The sequence below is a fragment of the Ambystoma mexicanum genome, chromosome 5p (assembly GCF_040938575.1).
Source record: "Ambystoma mexicanum isolate Mex_15411 chromosome 5p, UKY_AmexF1_1, whole genome shotgun sequence".
Taxonomy (NCBI): Eukaryota; Metazoa; Chordata; class Amphibia; order Caudata; family Ambystomatidae; genus Ambystoma; species Ambystoma mexicanum.
The window spans coordinates 585,954,392-585,981,346 of record NC_090930.1 but is presented as its reverse complement, the minus strand read 5'-3'; the positions used below and the strand labels follow the sequence as shown (position 1 = coordinate 585,981,346).

The 26,955-nt window shown below is 40.8% G+C and overlaps 1 protein-coding gene across 3 annotated transcripts in view; it reads left to right on the top strand.

The window, feature by feature from the left end:
- DIAPH2 (diaphanous related formin 2) overlaps nucleotides 1–26,955 on the top strand; it is a 5,141,990-nt gene that overhangs the window by 4,550,302 nt on the left and 564,733 nt on the right. The gene's annotated exons all lie outside the window — the stretch shown is intronic.

Genomic DNA, 26,955 nt, shown 5'->3' with positions numbered 1-26,955 from the left:
AAAAGCTAATGCCTGCCGTATCTCTTGTACAAAGTGTATAAAGAAGACATTTATCTAAAGGAAAAATTAGTGTTCAAAAGAATAAATGTGGCAGAATCAGCTCTCCTCCCCACGTTAGACCACACAGAGTAAAGGTGGTCCGCGTAGGCATGATGACACAATCTGGCTTGGGTTTCCAACACAAAACAATTCAAAATGTGGACCGAGGCCCACCTGGCCTTCCACGTTTAAGTCTCTCTTTCCAGCCTTTCCAACAATATTCAACGAATAGTTTATGCTGGTCCCCCTCTGTCGGGTTCAGACCTTTCACAACAAAGTTCACAAGGGTCCCCCATTGTCGGCTCAGACCTTTCACAGTAAAGTTCATGTGGGTACCCCTCTGTCGGGCTCAGACGTAGTACAACAAATTTCAACGATACTTGCAGGGGGATCTCTTCCCCTAACTTATTACACTTCGGGTCTCCCTCAATCGGGCTCAGACCATTTTTCAGATGTTGAAGACTTTCAAATGTGTGTAGCTTTCTTTACATAGTTAATCAAAGAAAGGTATCTTATGCATTTATAACAGTGGAGTAAGTCACTGTGTGCTGGCTCACTATATAGTAATAGCTTGGAGAAAGGAACATTCTACGTTGGGTGTATGTAATTGACACCCAGTACGTTGTCCTAACCGTGGCTCAATGCACAGTGGAGAGCCAACAACCTAGTCAGTAGAAGACACGTAATGGTACATCCTCATATATATTCTCAAATATGCAGGAGTTAAACCACTCTTTACTGGACACTTAGGCCCTGATTCACAGAGAATTTTCCAATGAGGTTATTCCATTATAAAACACGTCTGTGAATTAGGCCCTTAGTCTGTATATAGAAAAAAAATCACATATTTAATTGAATAACAAAAGTAACAATTTCTGCATACATACAATACAAATAGACAATAATGTGTCAAAAAGCCTAAAGTTGGAATCAAAAGAAGAACAGGTAAAGGAAAAGGAAGATAAAAAAATTCAAAGCAAATATAACTAATATTTTAAAAAAAGCCTTTGTTTTGGGCAAATGAACAAAACAAATTGCAGGGCCAGGACTGCATAAGTCAAACAATACATTACAGTCTATAAATGGTTAGTCTCTCATGGAGTATATATCAAGCTATTGTATGACCTTAATGAATTAACCTATTGGTTCAAACTAGTTGAACCCCAAAAGGGAAACATTTGTAATGAAAATTATTTTCTTGTCATTTTGCTGGAGAGTTAGAATCAATGTATAGTGATTCTACTTGAGGTTAGAATCTGCTAGGGCTCTATATGTAGTGCCGGTGTGATTCATACAAGGCACAACACTTGTGCGTGACTGGATATTGATGCAGGAGTGGACTATGTTTTGGCGGGATGCTGGAATGTCCGCCTTCCTCAGATCCAAAAGCTTGCATGGAATTGGAGGGTCCCCTGAGGAGAAGAAGAGAAAAGGAAGAAAATGAAAGCTAGTACAATTCACAGGTATATATACCGGAAAACATATGGGTGGGTTGGTTCATCCACATAGCAGGGATAATAGACCGCAGAGCCATAGTAGAAAATAGAAAGTGCCAAAGTGAGGCATGCAGAGGGGTTAAAAGAAATCTCACTGTCTAATCCCGGCATTAGTCTCAGGGGGTACACTTGAAGATCGAACAGGATTGGGCATAAGAACTTAAAATTCTGATGTTGCTGAAATGAATCCAATAGGTGTGAGACTATTGCGCTCTCCAGATTGGCGGCTGGAGTGCAGTGGGTTAAGACTTCAAAGAAGTACAATTGTTGCTATCACAGCTGGAGAAAAGAAAATATATTATTAGAGAGGCTGCATGTGGTTGGCAAAGCTAGAAACATACTCTGCCAGTGGACTGCATGGTGAGTAATGCAGTTAGACCTACCTCTGGTGGGCGGCTTTACTGTGAATAGGAGAGAAGTCATAGTGCTGTAGCTGGCAGCATGTTATTCATGTGCCTAGTCCAACAGCATACAGAAAGGCATTTGTCGTATTGTGTGGCAAAAAGCTGGACGGACTAACAGGACCCAACTGTGGTTTGCTCGATTTCAATCTTTAGAAAAAATCATAAAGAAAGTATTGAAAAAGGCTGGTGAATGGTGAGCCACGAGGGCTGTAAAAAAGTGAAGTAATACAGCTAGATGTACAGTGGCTTACCTCCGGTTAGAGCCGCAATAGCGTGTCTCAGCTGTTTTCTCTGTTGTGCAGTGTCTACCCGAAGTAAGCAGTAGTTGCCAAGGAAACAGAGGATGACAACAAAGGCCATACATAAAAGGTGTGCCAACTAGCTGGAGCGGTCACCTGAGGAACTGCATGGTTGAAAGCTAATGCAAGCAATCCAAGTCTATGAAGCAAGATATTGTGTGTCCAGCAGTTTAAAGTCAGAATGCTGGCTGAAAGAAACTGCTGTGCAAAAACATAGGTCAGCAGGGTCGCTTTTTCATTATGTTGAGAGCCAAATGTGCGGTGGAGGGTATTCTCAGAGTGCTAAGATAACAGAAATCTATCTAAATAGAGATCATATGCGCAATAGAAAAGTGTTAACAAGGCACTGTAATTGAAAAAAAATGTTAACGGAAGCTGTCTGTTTGAAGGCAAGCAAAGTGTGTACACAGAACAGTAGTTATAATTGCAACAATGGAGCAGGTAGAATGGTAATGGATAATAGAATGCATTAGTAAAATAATGGTATCTCTTCATTGAGCCCTTTTAGTTTATTCAGGGTTTGTAGACGATGTATCCATCTTGCTTCCTTGTTGGATAGTATTTGTTGTGGGTTAGGACTGTTTTTAACTATGTCATGTATCCACCATTTGATGTCATCTGGTGAATGTTGCAACTCGATGAAGTGGCTTACCATGGGTGCTGAGTGATTATTACACCTGATTATGGAGCAGTGTTTATTGATTCTAATGTGAATTGGCCCTATGGTCTGCCCTATGTATCGAAGCCTGCACTGACATTCAATACAGTATACAACATTACTGGTTTTGCAGTTGGACATAAATCTAATGTCCCATTTCTTGTCTTCAATTTAAAAATGGGCCGTTTTCTTAGTGAATTTACAGGCCCGGCAGTTGCTGCATGGGAAATGGCCCACGAGGGGCCAAAGAACCTGGTGGCTGGTGTTCTGCCTTCGTTGACTAGATGTGGAATGTACCAGTTGGTCTTTCAAGTTCCTTGACCTTTTGAATGCAAAAAGTGGTTTTCCTATATCCGGAAGGCAGGTGGAGATCATTGGGCAATATGTTAGCAGCATTTTTTTTAACTGCAAAGGATTGTGTGCTGTAAGTGGTGACACAGGTGATCCTACCTTGTTTCCAGCCTTTGGTTTTCGGCTCCTTAAGGCTCTCCCTTGGTGTAAATAAAGCTTTTCAGTGCATGCAATACCAGTTTTTTTGGGTATGCACTATCTCTCGAATCACTTGCTAACTTGTTTGCATGCCGACAGTATTCTGAAATTGCTGTACAATTGTGCATCAGCCTAAGAAATTGGCTGAATGGTAAATTCTCTTTAAGTGATGTGAGATGGAAGCTGGAGAAATGCAAATTCTGTCAGTAGTTTTCTTGTATAGCGTGCAGGTAAGGTGTCCAAGTTCTGCTTTGATCTGTAGATCCAAAAAATTAATAGATGCATTATTGTACTCCACGGTAAACTCAATGGTAGGATGCTGGTTATTAAGGTATAGAAGGAAGTATTTTAGAGAATCCAGATTTCCTTGCCAGGTGAAGATAACATCATCTATATATTTGAACCACTTTTTAGTTTGTGGTATAAAGCCGTTATTATCTGAGAGGACAAATTGCTCTTCAAAGGTGGCCATGAACAGGATGGGCAGGCTGGGTGCAAATGCAGCACCCATAGCCATGCCCCTGATCTAAAGATAGAACTGCGTACATAAAAAAGTTATTTTGTAAAGCAATAGTCATCAGTTCCAGAATGAAACCCACTGGGACTCTTTTTTGAGTTGCATGGTGTGTCATAAAACTATGTGCAATCTCAATTGCTTCCTCTTGGGGTAGATTAGTGTAGAGCGATTTTATGTCCATGGTCACTAGCAACTCCTTTTCTTCATCGAAACTCTCACCTTCAAAGATATTGATTGTAGTGGTTGTGTCTTTTAAAAAGGTTTGTGTCTTTTAAAAAGGTAGTTGTTTTTTGACTGATAGGTTGAAGGAATAAGTCTATGAATGTACACAGCGGTTCTAGTAGAGAGCCACATCCCAAAACTATAGGTCTTCCGGGTGGGCTCGTCGGGTGTTCATGAATTTGGGAAGGGCATAAAAGGAGGGGATCCTTTTGTCTGAGTTGTTCACGTATTCTACTTCCTCGTGTGTAATCCAGGATCGGTCCACTGCAAACTGTGTGACTTCACAGATGTCTTCCTGGATTTCCATTGCAAGATTCTTCTGTAAGGGTAAGTAGCTTTGTGAGTCGTCCAGTAAATCCATCACCATTCTATTGTATTGTGTTAGGGAGAAGACCGCAATCCCTCCCCCCTTGTCAGCTGGTTTAATGATCAATCACAAGTCTGATGACAATTCATCCAGCGCCTTTCCAGACGTCGGCAGGACCACTTTGACTCAAAGTTTAATGTCCAGCTTTTCACTCTCTCCTTCTCTCGGGGTTAATTTTGCTGACTTTGCAGTTCATTCATTTTATTGTTACAAACAATGCACCTTTCATGGAGACTTTCAAATGGGCTATTTCCTTTCATTGAAACCACTCCGTTACTCAGTATCACTGATTTCACAGCTGTCCTTGCTTGAAAAGTTAATTCAAAGGTCTGCCTTTCTTTGTGTCTCATCCACATGCGTGCAGCCTTCACTTGCAATATAATGCTGCCACTTCAATCTTTCTTTTACACACACCGGTCTCTCAGGTCACTTACCAACTCACCAGCTTTGTGCGTTTCTTTCTTGTTTTTTTGATTTCCAATTCATGAGTCAAGGTTAGCACCACAGGCTTGGCCTCACCTCCCCAGCTCTACCGTTCACCCAAAAGGGTCGCTGGCGTCCCCGAAACACAACTCCTGTTTTTTTTTTTACCCGCTGCTCTCCTCTCTTGATCCATCGCTCTGTTCCAGTAGGTTTGCCTTCACCTCAGAAGTTCTGCTCATACTCGTGCTCTACCTTGCTCAGAGTGTGTCTCTAGGTTCTGCCTTTTATCTGTGTAATGAGAGCTAATTGGTGTATGCACTTAAAGTCAAGAGCCTGACTTTGCCTGACCCGATTAGCGGGACATGTCCAGTACGATGTGGAAGAGTTAGTCTTGTTACTCTCAGTCACCCTCTTCCTCTGCCCAGTGTTTGTGCAGAAAAGGGGGGATGCTGGGAGCTCGGAGAATCCTAAAAAATAGGATGGGTTAGGTGAACCAAAAAGGGGGGAATACCGCGTCTCACCATCGGCTGCCCCACCCCCATGCCCTGGATACAATTGTTTCAGATAGGGTTGAGACTTGTTGCTGATTCGGTGCTGGACTCATGTTGCCATAGAATAAGTAGATTGCATTTCTTATCTCGTTCGGGTGTTAGTTTAATTGCCAGGTTTATAGTTGGTTCCTGAAGCACAGATGTCCTTCCTCTGTGTGCAGGTGTTTGGGTACAGAGTTCCAGAGTTTGCTTGCTAGGATGGAGAAGGATGATACTACATGCTATTACTGGTTGACGTTTGGCATTGTCCCTAGGGTATTATTACTGGTACAATGTGTTCTCACTGATACATAGTGAGTGAATTTCCTTGAAAGGAGTGGTGGACGAGGCATACGATTTTTAAGTGAATTATCTTTTTTATATTGAGCCATTCAATAAAATGTCATGCCGGGTGATATGTTGAATCTTTTCAGCAATAAGAGCAATCTGTGTGCCACATTTTGGACTTTTTGTTGTTTGCTGGGTAGATATTCAGGAGTCCAAGTTAAAGGCTTTTGCCGTAGTCCACTCCTGATAATGTCAGAGAGATATTTTCCATTGTACTGTGTGTGCCAATGAGGGAGGGTATGATTTATCATATGGCATGTAGTTGGAAGACACAACTCCTTACAATGGTTTTAACCTGTGATTTTAGTGTAAGATTGCCTTCCATTGTGATTACAATGTTCCTCACATTTCAAGTTAGCAATGAGAAGAAACACATTACATCCAACAAAAGGATTGATGGGGGTTTGTCAAAGGCCATACCGTCAGCTTTAGTTTTGTTGAGCTTAAGTCTGTTTGAAATCATCAAAGAGTCCACTAGTTCAAGGTATGTGCTGAGGTGTGATGTGTTCGGTGTTGTGGTATATGTAAGTTTGTAACCAACAAATGTGTCATCTGCATAGTTAAAGCATATACAGATCGAGTTGAGTAGATAATAACTTTCAGTTGCAGGTTCATGGCAAGGGCATTTATATGTTGAATCATCAGATGGTGAGGCCATAACGGAAAAGGGTTCATGTGTGTTGTTTCCTTTGTCTCTGCCAGTCAGAGGTAATCCAAGGAAAGCAAATCTCCTTTACTTCAGCAACCTCCAGTCTTTTGGTGCAATTTCATGTGGGATGGTGTCCGAAATGTCCAATAAGGCGAGTGCATGGGGATGTCAGTGTCTGCTTTGTTCTTTAGGATGTCCCATATTGTGCACATAGTTGATTATGTTTACTTTGTTGTCCTTAATCCATGTTGTGATTGGTGGGGGAGGTTGTTATGTTTTATGTGTTTCTCTTTCTGTTTGTAGATGCATTTCACACAGTTTTTTAAATAAATGAGTCTGACTATTGTGATAAATCACAGGTATGTGTCCCTTCTCCCCAAATGGGAGCCCCACACCCTTGTGAAGCTATGGAGGCGAAACTGTTCTGCAAAAACCTCCCTAGGGCTATAGGCAAGTGGGACCTCACCAGGAGAGACTCCCCCTTTGTGGACAATGACTCCCTTTCTCAGGGGGAACTCCTTAGAGGCAAACTCGGGTCGAGTGGAACCCTGAGATAATAGACTGCCAACCTGAAAGAAACAAGGAAAGAGAAACAGTTAGAGAGATGCTAGACACCAATAAGGGACAAAAGGAAACCCGTCCTGATCTTGTGAAGAACCCAGTGATATTGGCCCTCATCACGGAAGGTAAAGGGGATAACGGGAGACCCAGGGAACAAGAGTAAAGATACAATAAGAGTGAATGGAAATCATTTCCAGAATACTGACACTCGTCACAGTCTAGAGAGTAAAGACATAATATGAGTGAATGAGAATCAATAACAGAACACTCATACTTCTTTAAGAAGAGTGAATGAGAATCATTGCCGGAATGCTTTTGCTCGTCACAGTCAAGAGAGTAAAGATAGGAGACAATTGAATGAGAAGAGAGTAAGAATATAATAAGAGTAAATGAGAATCTTTACTAGAAGGCTCATACATGTCACAGCTAAGAGAAAAAAGACATAATAAGAGTGAATGAGAATCATTATTTGAATGTTTCATCCGTGCCATTATCAATGGAAAGAAAACTTAACAAGAAAAACTGCTAATTACTATTGAAAAGCTCTTAATCATCACAGTCCTAGGACAGGACACACAATTAGAAAAGCAATCCTGCAAAGCTTATATTCATCTCAGTCTAGAGGGAGAAGGAAAATATAATACATGTACTCAAAAGAAATCTGCAAGACAAAGGTATTGGAAATTATCCAACTGATTGTTAAGCATATCCAGAGGGTCCAAGGGACAGAGAAGATTCAGCCCTCACAGAGGAATTGAACAAGGATTAAAACCTTGTAACAAAATCTCAGGATGAAAGGGTCAAGGAAAATGAACCGTTCAGAAATACAAGAAATGTATAGACAACCCAGGGAAAGAGAGACAGATAAATCATTATAAGGAAACTCAGGAGAAGAAACCTAAAGTCAAGGACACAGTGAATGAACTTTGTGAACCGGCAAAAGTGATTACTAGAGACTATCTAAAGATCATCTGTTGAAGAGTGCCCAAGAGACAAGTCAAGAAACCGCAGGAGAAGAAAGGCCAGCTCCTGTCTTTAAGTTGTTAATAGTAATCGTAGGGCCATATAGTTTAGAGTTGGACAGTGGACGGTTCTTAATTTTAGATGTTCACTGATGACTGACAAGCACCTTACTTAGTTTTGTTAGGTAAGGAAGCCTTGTTAAATAGGGAAAGATAAGCCTTTTCTATATTTCATTAATAAAACCATGTGCAGAATATCTGCTTTGAGTCCTTGTCCTTCATCTGACCTACCACATTGTGCAACAATTAAGCAGACAGTGTGGCCAAATCTGTCTGTGTAACAGAAATTGTGCTAGGAAACTCAATAAAATGGAGTAAGATAGAACTCTGACAGTGCAGCAATAGGTTTAGCATTATAGAAATAAATCTGCATATGCAAGAATGAATCAAATGGCATGAAAATCAAACACCTGCGTATGCATGCATAGATCTGTGGTCTGGAAAATAATAGGTCTATGCAACAGTGAATCTGCCTATACAACTAATGGTATGAAGAGACTGGACTGACTGTGTAAAACATGCATTAATATGTCTAGTGGAGCGAGGCAGTCAATTTGGATAAACAACAATATGTTTAGCTTTTCAAAATTAAGCTGACAATACACAACAATCTCAGGCCTTTGTAGTAAATTCATTAAGTGACGTGAAATGATAGTGGATATGTAATAGTAGCACTATGATTTGCAACACAAACACATTGGCTATGCAGGAATAAATATGGATATGCAAAAATAAATCTCACTGTGGAACATTAAAAACATATTAATCACTATTTCTGATTGTGTGCATATGTGATCAACTAGCTTTGCTAATTCCAGGGAGGTTTTTTTATACTTCACCAAGACTGCATTCATCCATGGTAACAATTCCCCTATCAATTCCCACCGCTTTCACCTTGCCTTCATTATCATCCTTTAAACCTCGCTGCTGCCCTTAACACAGTGGATGATTGTTCCTTCCTTCAAACTCCCCCGTGGTTAGCTTCAGGGACACTGTACTTCACTGGGTGCATTTTAATCTCTCTGACAAGTCCTTCTCCATCTCTTGGGGCTTCATCAGCTTCTTCCTGATCCTTCCCCATGGGTATTATTCAAGGATCAGTCCTAGGCCCACTTCTATTCACTCTACACACCTCCTCCTTCTGCAAAAACACTTCCACCTTTACTTTAAATATGACATATTTTCTGATGATACTAAGACTTTCGTTGCCTCTTCACCACTGCAATCTCTGAACATGTAACGTACTGCCTAACCAACTTCTTGAACCTGGATATCGCTACACTGCCTCTTGATAAATTCTTCAACGGCGGAAGTCCTCTTTCTTCCTTCCTGACAGCAACAACAACCCCACTCTCCACTCCCCATCTTTCCCCCTTACCTCCTAAGTCCCTCATTCATAGCTCACATCACTGAGATTCTCTTTCATAATTACCTGAAACTCTGCAAGTTCACAATGACCAGTGTGAACAAAGCCAGGAGTAGCCTCCTAAACTGTGGGCACATCCCTCACTCATCACACACCTAAAATATGTATCCTTATGCTTATGCTCTCCAAACTGGACTATTGAGTAAGCCTTCTTATTGGTCTACCATTCTACTGTCTTCATCCCCTTGAAAAACTCCTGGACTTCTCTACTTACCGTCCGTATGCTGTATCCCTCTCCAAGCAAAACCATTCTCTCTTTACATTTCTGCTTTGTGTTTATAAATCCATTCATGGTGTTGCCCCCACTAGCTAGCTTAAAGCATCTCACTGTACTCTCCCTCGCAAACCCTCCAGTACTCATCCCCCACGCCAGTGTTGCCTCTTTAATGTCTCCTTTTCCCTATTTGCCCTCTACACTGGAATGCTCAGAATTATCTCCCCAGACATCAGAGCCCTCTCCTGAGTGGACCTCAAATCTCAGTTCAAATCCTGCATACCAGCAACAGACGGAGGCTCCTTTCACCTACCCAACTAACAAAACTGTAGAGAAGGAGTCAAGTACCCCCACCTCAATCACCTCACTCATATTGCCTATATGTTGGGAGCCAGAGTATGAGACAGGTACAGAGCCATTGGAACGGTATAAACGCATTTCGCCGAACGAAATTTCATCGTGGGACATTTCATCGCCAAAACACTCATCGCCAAAAACCCTTTTTGGGGGGTGTTTTGTAGGGGTTGGGGTATGATTATTAAAGTAGGGGGTGGTCTGGGGGGGGAACCTCCCCATAAAAAACAGGGTTTTTGACGATGAGTGTTCTGGCGATGAAATGTCCCACGATGAAATTTTGTTCGGCGAAATAACGTAGAACCATTGGAACTACCGATACCAAGGAGAATTATTATTGTTTTTTTTTTATTGTATGTGGTTAAAATTAACCTTTTACAATCATACCTAAGTCACATTTCCATACTTCACATATACCAAAAAACAATCATTAATCAATTAAGTTAAAATTGAGCAAACCATACAATAAGAACATGTATAAAACATATAAATCACATTTCCAAACAATAGAGGTAAAGCTTTCCTATGGCAAACTACACCTTATTATATGCAAGAACACCAAATAGAAGATCCCTCTTTTATCAGATTTCTTTCCCCGTTCTCCTCTAAACTAAGTCACACTGATCAGACTGGGCTGAAATATGCTAAATTAATTGCAAATCTAAAAGGACAATAATCCATGAGCACTGCTTGATGCATTTCACACTCTCAAGTGCTTGATCACAGAGTAAACACTGTCGGACGAAAGAGGTGAATACATACACATTTGTCCTTCCTCCATTTGTATTAACAGGTGCAATGCAATATAAACATTGGAGGCATACAAATATTGGAATGAGTTACATTGACACAGTTACCATTCACGTACATGATGAAATGGTACACGTGATACTGAAACATGATTTCAATACAGACTGGTGCCTATCACATATTGCACTTTGAGACCTTGTTATATATATAGTCTTGTAAATTGTCACTGGCCTGGAGTGATTGCCATAGAATGTGATGTATGATGCAGCCAGGAGAATGTTGAGTAATCAGTGTATGAATGTTCTGAGTGAGTCAGTTGGGGGCCTGAGCTGGAGTGAGTGGATGGCCGGTGGGTGTTCTCCTTCATGTGTACTGTACTACCTATCCCTGTCCTTGTCCTGTCATCCAGACTACTGTAAATACCTGAGAGTAACTGGAACTGTACATTTTTTCTTTATTTTGATTTTTTTTTTCTTAATGAATATGGAAAAGCCACCATGGACTTATGCAACACTTATCAATATAAATGAAAAAACGAATTTAATTTTTTTTTAAGCACAAAGTAATAATAATATTTTATTTATTTTCTCAAATTTCCACCATCATCAAGAAATGTTTATATACTGAATAATGTATGTTATGGTTATGGTGTTAAGGGTCTGAAATACCCTTTGGAGAGTTGTTGAACAAAAGATTAGTTACATTGGATACCCTGCAATTGACTTTGGGCCATTGTCTTGCTCAGTTTGTGTGATGTTGTGGCCCACTGTTATGGTTATGGTGTTAAGGGTCTGATTTACCCTTTGGAGAGTTGTTGAACAAAACATTAGTTACATTGGTTACCCTGCAATTGACTTTGGGCCATTGTCTTGCTCAGTTTGTGTGATGTTGTGGCCCACTGTTATGTGTTCCATCCCGGCCATGACACACGTGTTGTAGTTCATGGTCGCGGTGCAGGGTATTCCTGTTAATGTGTACTAATCAAATAGTCTTGGAGATATTTGAAGGCAGGTGAGAATTTTAAAATTCCACCAGAGCCACAAAGAAAAATGTGGCGGTATGTATACTCTTTTTTGAGGTATATGTTATATGCGTACGCTCTAATGTGAGATGCTTAAGTGGCCAACCGACTGCATAAGGGTTGCGTCATGAAAGAGTTTGGGCAGCTGACTGAATAAGGGTTGCACCATAAAGAGTTTGGCCAACTGACTGAACAAGGTTTGTGCCTAAAAAAAAAAAAAGAATTTTTTTTTTATTGCCGGCAAATGTACATTCTGTATATATAGTGCGCACTTTTGCATTAGTTACTGTTAAGCATTCACCATTGTTCCTTTAGCAATAGTTTTAAGCTTAAGACCTCCGGTGCTGCCAGGAGCACCTCATCGGTTACATGTAGTTCATCTGTGTGAGATTCTGGTTGTGTTTAGATTTATGAGTGGGCGAGTGATGTGTATTTGGCTGACCTTCCACCACCCCGAATGAAAGGATGATGTTTGTGTGTATGAACCTGATATGAAAGGGAGATGTCACGCGTGGGTACATCCGGTATGAAAGGGAGATGTTATGTTATGGTTGAATCTGGTATGAAAGGGAGATGTTATATATATAGTCTTGTAAATTGTCACTGGCCTGGAGTGATTGCCATAGAATGTGATGTATGATGCAGCCAGGAGAATGTTGAGTAATCAGTGTATGAATGTTCTGAGTGAGTCAGTTGGGGGCCTGAGCTGGAGTGAGTGGATGGCCGGTGGGTGTTCTCCTTCATGTGTACTGTACTACCTATCCCTGTCCTTGTCCTGTCATCCAGACTACTGTAAATACCTCAGAGTAACTGGAACTGTACATATTGTACCAATAAAGCATACCTGGACCAACATCAGTCTCCACAGCTGGTCTGTGTGTCCCTTGTGACTAATAAGAGACTTTATTACAGACCTAAGAATAAATATGACTTGTTTAAACAATAATATGCAGACGTGTACAATACATAAAAGTTGCCAAGCAGATCTAAAGTTGATACATTAACGGAACGCGGGCAATAGTAAAGTGCAAATGCGTGCGCGCTCCACAAATAGTAAACATCATAGTGGACTGGCAGGCAATGACCACCGCGAAGCAATGCATGCGGGACCCGTGTGAAACACACAACTGCAGCCCACAGTGTGCAAAATAGACGATCGCTTAATTGCAGGCCCAAGTATACGAACAGATGGCATGTACTGGCACTGAAATGACAATGTCACACTAATCTGGAACTACAATAAGGGCACAGTACCCATCATGAGGTGCAAGTACAATACGCAACTCTGAACGAGTGAACATTCTACATGGTTATGCTGAAATATGAATGCCAATGTCAGCCTAATCTAAGAACACAGTCGAAAAACAGACAGTCATAAAGTGCAAGTGCATGAAGCGGCGATGAACATCATTGCATTCAGATTAATTAGCAGCATAAAGAACTGTTAGATAGAGACGTGCTGATGCAGCTCTAAAATGATCAACGAACATTATGGCACATATGGCAACACCAAAAATAATACTTACAAAACACTGCAAAGGTTTTAGGAAGCATGTGCAGCACAAAGGACAGAAAAAAAACTCCATGAAGTGCAAGTGCAAATGGTAACAAGCCCAGATAATGGTTGTTCTGACACTGGAATTACTATGTCAGCTTAATCTCGGAACACAGTTGAGACACACAGACAATTATAAAGTACAAGTGCATGAAGTAGCAATGCACGTCAATGCATTCAGGTAAATTAGCAGCAGAAAAAACTGTCAGATACAAAATTGCTAATGCAGTCCTGTAGGTGTACCAAAAAGTGAAAGTGCATGCAGATGAACATCGAAAATGATGACACATGTGACAACAACAAGGATAATCCCAAGGAAACACTGCTAAGATCATAAAAAGCATGCGCAGCACAAAGGGTAGACAATGCACCCCATAAAGTGCAAGTGAAAATGGTGACAAGCACAGATAATGCCAACACAGGATAACACCTCCCCCCACAGAGAATGCTCTGTGTAGGGCAGATATGTTACTCACACAAATTGAGTATAAGAATACTGGCTGCACAAGACAATAAAGTATCAGTGCAGACCACAGAGCAGAAATAAACGCCACAAAGTGCAAGTGCAAAGGCAGCAGAGGCATGTAAAGTGCTAAATGGCAAGAAGGTGTGAGTGCAGCACACACTTTCATTGACTCATATGCAACAAAATCGAAAAATGTCTGGCTAGCATATGCAAATCTTAATACTAGCAAGAAAAAAGGAGAGGTACCACAACCCTAAAACAACACAGTGGTGTAAATATTTTAAGACAAACAACAGTAACATGATAATAGGACTAATATTTTGCACATATATAAAAATAAAAATATATAGACACTGGAAGAATAACAAGCAAACACATTATGATATGAACCAAGATGATTAAACACCTCTAAAGTTATATATTTCCTCATCAATATTGTGGCCATGGAGAACTTTGGTATATAAAGCCAGAATAAATTTGGTCTCAAGTTGGTGAGGTTTCAAAGTTCTATCCACACCTCAAGGATGAAATAGCACATGATGAGCACAAAAATGTTTTAACAACTGAACATTACTGGCATGATTCTCTTTAAAATGTTTGGCCATAGGGTATGATGGATCCACTGTTCTTATAGCCCTCATATGCTGGATATCCTCATCTTGAGCTTGCAAGTGGTACAACCCATGTACCACTTGTTTCATGGACAGTTTAGAACATAAACAAAAAAGATGTTATCAAATGTGATGAGCTGTAATGTGAAGGTATAGCTGATACTGGATGCACATATGTTCTCAGAAGAGTCTCATAGGGGCAGACTTTGCATTTGTGACACTTGATGAATGACTTGGGACATTGAGAAAGATACACACTATGAGCAGCCGCCATGCTATTTGGTGCAAGAAAACTGAAAGCCAATTTTTCTCTGAGTGAAGGGGACCATCTGAAGGTGAGACAAGGCCGAGATGACAGCAATGGAAATAAGTCTTTGTCCATATATACATTACACGGCCCGCGGTAGTGGCCGTTTAGTTATGGTTAAGTTGCTCATCTCATAGGAAGAGCACTTTTTGGGTGGCTTATACCTTCACTCTCCCTGGACAAATCCCCACCAACCTCTGAAAAAAGAGTATATGGCCTGCTCTGAATTTCTTTGTAAAGTTTAGTGAGGTTTTGCCAAGGGGGGGGGGCAAAGTTACGGGGGGTCCCATTTTTTTTCCATAGACTGAATGGAGAAAAACTTTGCTCACGCCTACAGCCCAAATTGCTGGATGGATTTTCCCCGAATTTGCGGCAGGAGCGGCGGCTTGGTACCCAAAAGCGTGCTTTTTAAAATTTGGTGGAAATCGTCCAGTAGTTAATTTGTAAATGACCAAAAAGTAGGTCCAAAATAATTAGTGATATGTGGGTTCGGTCCACAGATCAATTTCCCTGTTTAGTTCACGGGTAGGGCTCCGATTGGCTTAGAAGACAACGTGGTGTCCGCAGACATCGGACGTGCCCACTTATTGGATGGTGAAATCTTGAATTCACAGACAGCGGCCGGTGTCCGCGGACTTCGCAGTAAAAACATATTAAAAAACACAACATTGCACTTGTCAAAGTTATCAAATAATCTCTGGGGAGGTGAGAGGTGATGAGTATGGGATGGGATATGATTGCAGCATGCACCATAGAAGTACAATATTTATAATCTTGTAATTTTGCTACCTTATGCAAGTTTTGAGTAATGTTAAACACGTAATAACTAGCTAACAATTCAAGACTTACTACACTTGTGCTACTACAAACAATACATATGAAGAACCACAATGTATACAAATCAAAGGCACATAGAGGGAAACTAAAGTAAGGAAGAAAGAACCAGCATCATCAGCAAATGTTAATAACATTAAAGTTTGTCTTCATGTATCCAAATTAATTGTGTGTTTGAGGCCTGCTTACTTCCCCATGCATGTACACAATTAGCTGAGACTAAACCCTAAGGAACGTACTTTAAGAACATATGCCAAGGTAAATGTCTAGATATATAGCACCTTTTCCATTTTTAATATTCGGACTGTCAGTGAACAAAACCACCTGGCCTGTATATATGTCAGTGAACAAACACAAGTGACCCAGATATGTGATGTCATCAGTGATGTCATCAATGACATTTGTGATGTTATCTTTGATGTCCTGGGTGTTAGTCTTAGCTTGCCATAAACGGCGAATTTCTCAGGTTTTTCGGTTTTATTTGTAATCATAATGTCTCTTTAACAAAGTTTCTTTCAATGAATATATATATATATTCAGGGAAAAAACTTTGTTAAAGGGACGTTATGGTTCAAAGTAAAACCGAAAAACCCCTGAAATTCGGCAGTTATGGTAAGATAAGCAACCATAACTCACGCCACTGTGCACTGCTAACACTAACACCCAGGACATCAAAGATGACATCACAAATGTCATTGATGACATCATTGATGACATTACATGTCTGGCTCTCCCTTTTTTCCCTTTACTGACATATCTAGGCCACATAGTTTTCTTCAGTAACAGTCAGGAAGTAAAAATTGAAAAGGTACTATATTTGTAGACTTAGGGTCAAGTCACATCATATGAGACATATACATAGCGGAAGACACAGGCGTGAAAGAGAGCAATCCTTTCTGTGCATGAAGATAATCATTAGGGTTATCAGCACTTTCTCATAGTTTTATTTTTATTACTCTACCTTCCCTATATATGCTCATATTTGTATACATTATACTCACTCTCCTTTCCTTTGGGTGCAGTCACATCATATGATACACATACATATGGTAAGTAGCAGCTTTGAAACAGAGCAATAGTTTTTCTGCATAAAGACAATCAGTTAGGTTATGAACTCTTTCTGCTACTACTTCTGCTTTTTTGTTTACTTCACTGTCCCTGTATATACTCATATGTGTATGTGTTGTTGTCTCTTTGTGTTTTGTCTGTAATAATTATGTATTAAGTGGGTTTTATTATCTTCTTACTACATGTTTCACAGTACGCAAAACTCTAATAAGAAAGCAGTTATCATTTCACTATTCAACATGGCAAGATTATGAATATGGCACCTTCACCATGCATGCTGCACACACTGCCTATGTTTCTGCATGAGAAGCTTAGTATACTGGATAGAACTTCATAATAGAATGCTATTTATATCAGTGCATTGCTTAATGCACTAATTAGCTCATGATATTTAACCCAATGGTCCTTGACAGTTTTTGGTCAGCATTATAAGAATCCCATGTACAGAGTTTTCATGAAAAGTAAATGCACATGTGATGTCATCAGTGATGTCATCAATGACATTTGTGATGTTATCTTTGATGTCCTGGGTGTTAGTGTTAGCAGTGCACGGTGGCACGAGTTATGGTTGCTTATCTTACCATAACTGCCGAATTTCAGGGGTTTTTCGGTTTGACTTTGAACCATAACGTCCCTTTAAGAAAGTATTTTCACTGAATTTCATAGGTTTTTAGTAGCGCAACTTAACGTCCCTTTAACACAGTTTTTTTACTGAATTTCATAGGTTTTTAGTATTAAAACTTAACCACAAGGTCCCTTTAACAAAGTTTTTTTACTGAATTTCATAGGTTTTTAGTAGCACAACTTAACCATAATATCCCTGACTTTAAATACATGTAACATAGAACATACTGAACCCCTAGCTAGTGATTTTGATGTCCGCAGACTACTGCCATGTCCGCGGACATATCGAAAATCTGAGCATGGTGAATGTAAATTTAAATGGTGTGCCCCATTTCCCCTTTGAGGTTGGCTCTGAAAAGAGCCGTTTTTTTTGTTGTTTTTTGCAGATGCTTGACAGACACCTGTTATTTTGTATTTTTTTTCTTCTTTTCTTCTTACTTTACTCCTAAAATCTTCACATAACCTTCTCCAAAGCAACCCTTACATTCCAAAACAGCATGGCATTTCCCATAAAAGTTAAGGAAATGCCATCTTCTTTAAAATAAACAGCATTACTGGAATCAATATTCTCATTATTACAGAAGAACATACCAGCTCTAAGCATGAAGGCACACATGCCTCGGTTGATTACACACCTAGCATTGTTTTGCTGAGGACAAAAAACAGAACTATTGTCCCATATTGCCCTAGGTAGTAATCCAGAAAATATTACTTTTGCATTTGGAAGGAGGTTCATTACTGCTTGAACCAAGTGTTCCAAATTTGCCAACAAAGTAGGGGCACTGACATAGCCCAAACGGAAAGCACCATAGTGCAAAAATTCCACATGGGGACTGTTGATCCTGCCCATTTCTTCACAAACTTGTACAATTCCCTGTACATTGCAATCAGGCACAGTGCTCCACACGACCTCCACTCCTTTAACATCAAAATTCTTTGCAACATGCCTGCATTGAGCATACTGTTGTAAACCATGCACAAACATATCTCCGAGCATCAGCAGCCTGACTTTCTCCACTTCTGCCATCTTCACTACACACAGTCTCTTTCAACACAAATCCACAACCTCAACATCTGATTGGGTGATCCCTACAGTCTTCTTTCCATGCTGGATTTGCTGGAAAACCCCGGATGTAGCACGCCCTGTCCCCGCGGACCACGTAACTCTTGGACAGCCCTTCTACCATTTCCACTTCACTCTCTGTGCCATTCCCTCATTGCATACAGCTAAGCAGTCACACAATACGGGGAACATCCTCAGAACACCCCCATTTTGTTTATTTTCGAACATTTCAGGACACTGAGAGTGTTCTTATAACACATTCAACTTGCCAGCGAACAATATGGACAACGTCCTCAGAACACCCCCATTTTCTTTATGTACGAACATTTCAGGACACCGCAAGTGTTCTTCTGGCTCACTCTTTTTTCTCTTGCTGACATATCTAGGCCACATGGTTTTCTTCAGTAACAGTCAGAAACTAAAAATTGTATTTTATTTGTAGACGTGTCCTACAAGTAGGTTCTTATAGTAATTCCCTTAGAGTCCAGTCACATCATATGAAACATATACTTATACATAGGGGAAGACACAAGCTTTACAGACAGCACTATTTTCAAGCAAATAAATGATGATTTCTCTGTTTCAAAGCTGCTATTTACCCTATGTATATGTATATTGGTATGTGTTCTTGTCTCTTTCTGTTTTCTCCATAGTAAATGCAATTATGTAATAAATGGGTTTTATTAGCTACGTATTACATATTTCACAGTACACAAAAATCTATTAAGAAAACAATTATCATTTCATTATTCAACATATTAACATTACAAATATTATACCTTCATCTTGTACGCTGCACACAATGCTATGTTTCTGCATTAGTAGCTTAGTATACTAGATAGAACCCCATAATAGAATGCTATTTATATCAATGCATCGTTCAAAGCACTAATTAGGGTATGATATTTATTGCAATGATCCTTGACACTTTTTTCACAACATTATAATAAGAATCCCTTGTACGTGTATGGGGTTGCTGATGGTACTCTTGTTCAGAGACGAATTGGCATAGCATTTCGGTGCTGGACTGCCCCTGTGGGCGGGACAAAGACTGATATGCAAATGGATATTTCCCATCTGTGAAGGTACAGTGAGCAAAAAGCAATGGCTGCAAACTCTCAATGTGGTTAATAACCACTGAACAGGTTATCATGCCTTGTTCTTTCGAGAGAGGGGCGCCTGCTACCTTTTTTTGTATTTTTGAAAGGAACTTGGGGTTGGTCACCCTAGGTTACCTGGGGGCAACCAGACGTGGACTCCCTGCTCACTGTGCTTAGAGAGGCTCAGCTTCACCTCACTGATGATGCCCAACAAGGCTGAAACACGTGTATGGGGTTGCTGATGGTACTCTTGTTCAGAGAAGAATTGCCATAGCATTTCGGTGCTGGACTGCCCCTGTGGGCGGGACAAAGACTGATATGCAAATGGATATTTCCCATCTGTGAAGGTACAGTGAGCAAAAAGCAATGGCTGCAAACTCTCAATGTGGTTAATAACCACTGAACAGGTTATCATGCCTTGTTCTTTCGAGAGAGGGGCGCCTGCTACCTTTTTTTGTATTTTTGAAAGGAACTTGGGGTTGGTCACCCTAGGTTACCTGGGGGCAACCAGACGTGGACTCCCTGCTCACTGTGCTTAGAGAGGCTCAGCTTCACCTCACTGATGATGCCCAACAAGGCTGAAACACGTGTATGGGGTTGCTGACGGTACTCTTGTTCAGAGAAGAATTGCCATAGCATTTCGGTGCTGGACTGCCCCTGTGGGCGGGACAAAGACTGATATGCAAATGGATATTTCCCATCTGTGAAGGTACAGTGAGCAAAAAGCAATGGCTGCAAACTCTCAATGTGGTTAATAACCACTGAACAGGTTATCATGCCTTGTTCTTTCGAGAGAGAGGGGCGCCTGCTACCTTTTTTTGTATTTTTGAAAGGAACTTGGGGTTGGTCACCCTAGGTTACCTGGGGGCAACCAGACGTTGACTCCCTGCTCACTGTGCTTAGAGAGGCTCAGCTTCACCTCACTGATGATGCCCAACAAGGCTGAAACACGTGTATGGGGTTGCTGATGGTACTCTTGTTCAGAGAAGAATTGCCATAGCATTTCGGTGCTGGACTGCCCCTGTGGACGGGACAAAGACTGATATGCAAATGGATATTTCCCATCTGTGAAGGTACAGTGAGCAAAAAGCAATGGCTGCGAACTCTCAATGTGGTTAATAACCACTGAACAGGTTATCATGCCTTGTTCTTTCGAGAGAGGGGCGCCTGCTACCTTTTTTTGTATTTTTGAAAGGAACTTGGGGTTGGTCACCCTAGGTTACCTGGGGGCAACCAGACGTGGACTCCCTGCTCACTGTGCTTAGAGAGGCTCAGCTTCACCTCACTGATGATGCCCAACAATGCTGAAACACGTGTATGGGGTTGCTGATGGTACTCTTGTTCAGAGAAGAATTGCCATAGCATTTCGGTGCTGGACTGCCCCTGTGGGCGGGACAAAGACTGATATGCAAATGGATATTTCCCATCTGTGAAGGTACAGTGAGCAAAAAGCAATGGCTGTGAACTCTCAATGTGGTTAATAACCACTGAACAGGTTATCATGCCTTGTTCTTTCGAGAGAGGGGCGCCTGCTACCTTTTTTTGTATTTTTGAAAGGAACTTGGGGTTGGTCACCCTAGGTTACCTGGGGGCAACCAGACGTGGACTCCCTGCTCACTGTGCTTAGAGAGGCTCAGCTTCACCTCACTGATGATGCCCAACAAGGCTGAAACACGTGTATGGGGTTGCTGATGGTACTCTTGTTCAGAGAAGAATTGCCATAGCATTTCGGTGCTGGACTGCCCCTGTGGGCGGGACAAAGACTGATATGCAAATGGATATTTCCCATCTGTGAAGGTACAGTGAGCAAAAAGCAATGGCTGCGAACTCTCAATGTGGTTAATAACCACTGAACAGGTTATCATGCCTTGTTCTTTCGAGAGAGGGGCGCCTGCTACCCTTTTTTTGTACCCTTGTACACATATTTCATGAAAAGTACATACACATGTGATGTCATCAGTGATGGCACAAATGACATTTGTGATGTCATCTTTGATGTCCTGGGTGTTAGTCTTAGCAGTGCACGGTGGTGGCGCGAGTTATGGTTGCTTAGCTTACCATAACTGGCGAATTTCAGGGGTTTTTCGGTTTTACTTGGAACCATAACGTCCCTTTAACAAAGTTTTTTCTATCAGCACGCAAACAATATACAAAGATGGAGTGTAAAAAGCAATTTCTCAGAGATGGCTGAACACAGAATGTTGCAAACTAAGAATTTATGGTCGTTTACAGTGAAAGTCAGCTGCTTCAATTTTTTGCTCGCGTGCCGGTGAGGCCCACGACTCGCACTATAAGGTTCTATTGTTTTTTGACCTTGACAGACATGGATCGTGCTAAAAGACTTCTTTTGAAGGAGTGTTGCAAAAACATAAGACACAATAAGGATGAAATTTCTGAAACGAAACCACTTTTATATATTATATCACTATGAGAAAGATTGTTGGCACAGACAGAGTCGTATTTTGGGACTGCACTACGCTTAGACAATGGAAAATGCCAATATAATGTAAGTAACCCTTTAGATTATTTTATACCGGAATATAATAACAATAGCGTGGCGTTAAAGCCCAGTTAAGTTGTACTTGTTCGTTCAATGTGGCATAGTGTTTTCTACCGCGCACTATCACCACCGAATTGGTCCCCTGTTGCTTAGAGGGCTCTGAAAAAGGCAGAGGACAGAGGGTGGGTTAATGGGAATAAGTTAACATATTTCATTGCACTATCCTCGCTAGCAAATAGTTTCACGCCCTAATAAATAAAATAAAATTTTTTAATGAAGATCGGCTGGTGAGACTAATTTATGTTATTTAAAACAGGTATGTCCTTCCATACTGTCAATGCCACGATTTTCAGACCCCGGCTGATGGATTTTTTAACTGCCAGGTGCAGCTACTTCTAAACAAATTCATGACCCTCACCATTTTATGGGACAATCGCCAAGGACCAATATGCCCTTACGCTGTACTAGCGGCTAGAAGCAACATACCAACCACTATGGTGGTCTAATGCCTCGTTGTTGGAACAGCCTTCCGATTATCAGTGCGACCACAGTGCTTCTTTTATCATAAACCAACACCCTGTGTACCGCAAAGGAACAGCGCGTGGCTCAAGATGAACTTTTGCAGATCGACAGCAAAGGCAAATGCAAATCGCTGAATATTCTCTAAACATTTGATGTTAAATAAAAGTACTTTACGAAATGTACAATCTTGCTGTTTGCTTTTAAATCACAGTTTCATATACCGAATTGTGGCGCGCTGTGTTGTGAGATGATCTGTGTTGTTTTCCGGGTTCTGTGTAAAGTCGCGTAGGACTGGAGACGACTGGGCCTTACCCGGTACTAGCGGCTAGAAGCAACATACCAACCATTATGGTGGTCTAATGCCTCATTGTTGTAACAGCCTTCCGATTATCAGTTCCACCATAGTGCTTCTTTTATCATAAACCAACACCCTGTGTACCGCAAAGGAACAGCGCGTGACTCAAGATGAACTTTTGCGGATCAACAGCAAAGACAAATGCAAATCGCTGAATATTCTCTAAACATTTGATGTCAAATAAAAGTACTTTACGAAATGTACAATCTTGCTGTTTGCTTTTAAATCACAGTTTCATATTCCGAATTGTTGCGCGCTGTGTTGTGAGATGATCTGTGTTGTTTTCCGGGTTCTGTGTAAAGTCGCGTAGGACTGGAGACGGCTGGGCGCGTTTGGCTACGCACCCTGTACCGTCACGGAGAGAGACGGGGAATATGAATGCTTTGATAATGTCAGGCTTAGAGGCGGGAGATATGATTTAGTGTTGCAAAAGCAGGTCTGCCACGTCGATGGGGCAAGTGATAGGATTATCAAATAATGTCGACGCACAGCAGCCTGATTTATCGTTTGTTTAGTGGACAAAAAGTCGGGTAAGGGCTATAGGAAATTGTAATGTTAACGGACATATGGAGGGTTCTTAGAACACTTTCAACCTGACAACGAACAATATGAACAGCATTCTCAGAACACCCCCATTTTGTTTAATTGAAAACATTACCTCCATGTCCACTCTTCCTCGTCCCAGTACTTACTTCATGAGGCCCCTGCCTCTGACACAGGACCTTCTTCTATTTCTTTAAATTCCTATAACTCCACCCCCACATCCACATCACTCAGTTTCATATTACCAAGCGGAGCATGGGACCTTCCACGCAGGGAGGGTGAGGAGGGTCGTCAGTACTGTGACGAGGAAGAGTAGGACTAGGAGTAATGAAGATTACCGGTAAGTAATCAGAGCATTTCAGGACACCGCGAGTGTTCTTAGAACACATTCAACTTGACAGAGTACATTACGGACAGCGTCCCCAGGACACCCCCATTTTGTTTATGTACGAACATTTAAGGACACCGCAAGTGTTCTTAGCTCAATTTTAGCTTGCTTGCGAACAAAACGGACACATACTCTGTCCTCAGAACACCCCACCATTTAGTTTATATAGAACATTTCAGAACAGCCGTGTTGTCCGCAGACGAATCGAACACAACAAAAGTGTCTAGCATATAAAAAAAACATAACATTGAACCTATCTTATACTCTCCCACCCTCCCCAAACACTCTTACACACAATACACTCCACTGAATAGAATTTTTAATCCAAGTTTCACCGCGCTGTCCGCGGATGCAAGATAGCGGGCGCCACAGAAAATCTGACGCGCTCCACGCCCCATGCCGTCCAATCAGCAAACACGTTGGATGTCCACGGACATCGCGCAAGCCGCTCGGCCAATCAGGGCACTGTCCGCGGAGCGAACCAGGAAGTCCGTCCGCGGAGCGAACGGAGATATCACTAATTTTTTTGCCTTACATTTTGGTCATTTTAAAAAAAACTACTGGACGGATTTACACCGCACGCTTTCGGGACCAAGCCCCCACTCCAGCCGCAAATTTGGTGTAAATCCGTCAGCGGTTTGGGCTGTAGGCATGCGCAAAGTTTTTTCCCATTATGTCTATGGGAAAAAACAAAAGTTTTGGGAACCCCCCTATAACTTTGCCCCCCCTGGACCAAACCTCTCCAAACTTTGCAAAACAATTCAGAGTGGGCCAAAAACTTTTTTTGCAAAGTTCGGTGAGGATTCGTCCAGGGGGAGTGAAGTTATAAGCCACCCAAAAAATGCTCTTCCTATCGAAACACAAAATTAACCATAACTACATGGACGCTACTGCGTCCATGTAATATATATATATATATATATATATATATATTTATATATATATATATTTGTGTATAAAGTATTATACAAAAGAGTTAAAGGTTAAACCAGCAAAAACTTAAATTCTATAGACATCAGAAATAATCATGTTAAGGTAACAACATAATAAACGTTATTAATAAATGAAAACAAATACATTAAAATTGTTTCCAATGATTTGAACTTCTTTTTACGGTTATATGATTATTGATTTTGAGTGTTTGTTGTAGTACTAGCGTGTGTAGTAAGATCATATAGTATAAGTGTGTGTGCGTGTGTGGCATAAAAACATGTCGCCATAAATGTATGTTTCATAAGTGTGTGTGTTTTCAAGTGCCTATGTTGTAAGACTGTGGGCAGTAAGATTTTGTGTCATGGCTGTTGTAGCAGCATATGTTGTAGGCGCATGTTTCATAACAGTGTGTGTTATAAGAGTGTGTCGTCAGATGGCGTGTTATGGGAACATGTGCCATAGGAGCATGTGTCGTAGGTCCACATGTCCTACACCCAAATGTTGTAGGTAAATGTGTTGTGGGTGCACATGTTGTAGGTTCACATGTTATAGGAGTATGTGTCAGGAGTGTGGATGATAACAATGTGTGTCATAGGAGTGTGAGTAATAGCAGAGCATGTTGTAAGTGCACGTATCAAAGCAGTATGTTTTATAAGAGTGTGTTGTAGGACTGAGATTGTCGGAGTACGTTTTATAGGGTTGCCTATGATAGGAGCACTTGTCGTAGGAGTGCATGTTATATAAGCGCACTCCGTATGAGCGTGTGTTGTAAGAGGGTGCATAGTAAGATTTTGTGCTATTAGTGTATGTCTAGGGATTTAATATAAAATATACCTCTATTTTGCTTCTGCATTGCATGCCTTCTATACGTATAAAATCTCACATTAAAGTCAACTTTAACTTTAATGCGTGTTCTTAATGCATATGAGAAGCCAATATTACTTCTCGAATTCGTAGCTCCAAAAAACGTATATCAAAGTAAGCCCTGACTTTACTATTATTTTTCATAACATGTAACTTACAGTTGGTATGAAAAATGTACTTTTATTGCATTCCCTGAAAACTAACATCAAAATGAGCCCCTACTGATATGCGGGTTTAGATGTAAACTATGTAATCTATTAACTTTGAACCTAATATGCCTCTTTTGCAATTCATATGAAAAGTGTAAATGTATTCCATCTCCTTAAAACCGACATACAATTTAGCCCTGACTTGCCTTTGATGTGAACTTTCAGGAGATGTTCATTTTGTGATATACAAACTGTAAAGTTCAAATGCACCGAGTATGTGTTTGCAGTACTTGTTGTAGGCACCCGTGTGTTATGAGTATGTGTTGTAAGAGTTTTGTAGGAGCGCATGTTGTAGAGCATATGTTGTGTGTGAAATAGGAGCATGTGTAGTAGCTGCATATGTCATTGGACTGCGTGTTGTAAAAGTGTGTGTCGTAAGAGTGTTTGCACAAGAGCACATGCCGTTTGTCACATGTTATGTGTAGTAGGCACGTGTGTAGTAGATGCAGCTGTAATAGGAACCTATATCACTGGAGTCTGTGCCATAGAAGCAGGTGTCATAGTACCATATGTTGTAGGATAATGTTGTTAGAGTGTGTTATTAGAGTGTGCATAGAAAGATTGTGCGGTAAATGTGTGTCATATTCTGCTTGTGCATTGTTTGCCCTCTATATCTAAAGTTCATTTTAAGTTAAATGTGTGTTTTTCATATATATGAGAGGCGTATATAGCTTTTTCATGTCAAACTTGTATACAACTCACAGCTTCTGAAAACCTACTACAAAGTAAGCCTTGATGTTCCTGTCAGTTTTCAAAAGATGCAAACTGCATGACCTACGAACTGTGAAATTCATATGCCCCTTGGTAAAGTTTGTATGAAAAATTTACATTTATCACATGCACTGAAGATCAGCTCTTACTGATGTTACTTTTCAGATGTAACCTGTGTAATGAATGAACTGTGAAACTCATCGTCCTCTTGGTACAGTTTGTGTGAAAAGTGCACATTTATTCCTTCACCTTAAAACCGACATCAAAGTCATCCATGACTTGACTGTGATGTGAGTTTTTCTATGTTAATTGTGCAATGTTTGAAATGTAAAACTCATACGATCCTTGTACATTTTACATGGAAATTGTACTGTGATGAATCCAATGGTGTTATCACTCCTTTCCCAGGCCCATGTGTCCAGGAGAAGGCAGCCACTGTCTCATGCTGACTCTGGGTGCGGCTACATGAGGGAGGATCACATAGGGGAGGAAATCTTCAAGGGAGTGACACAA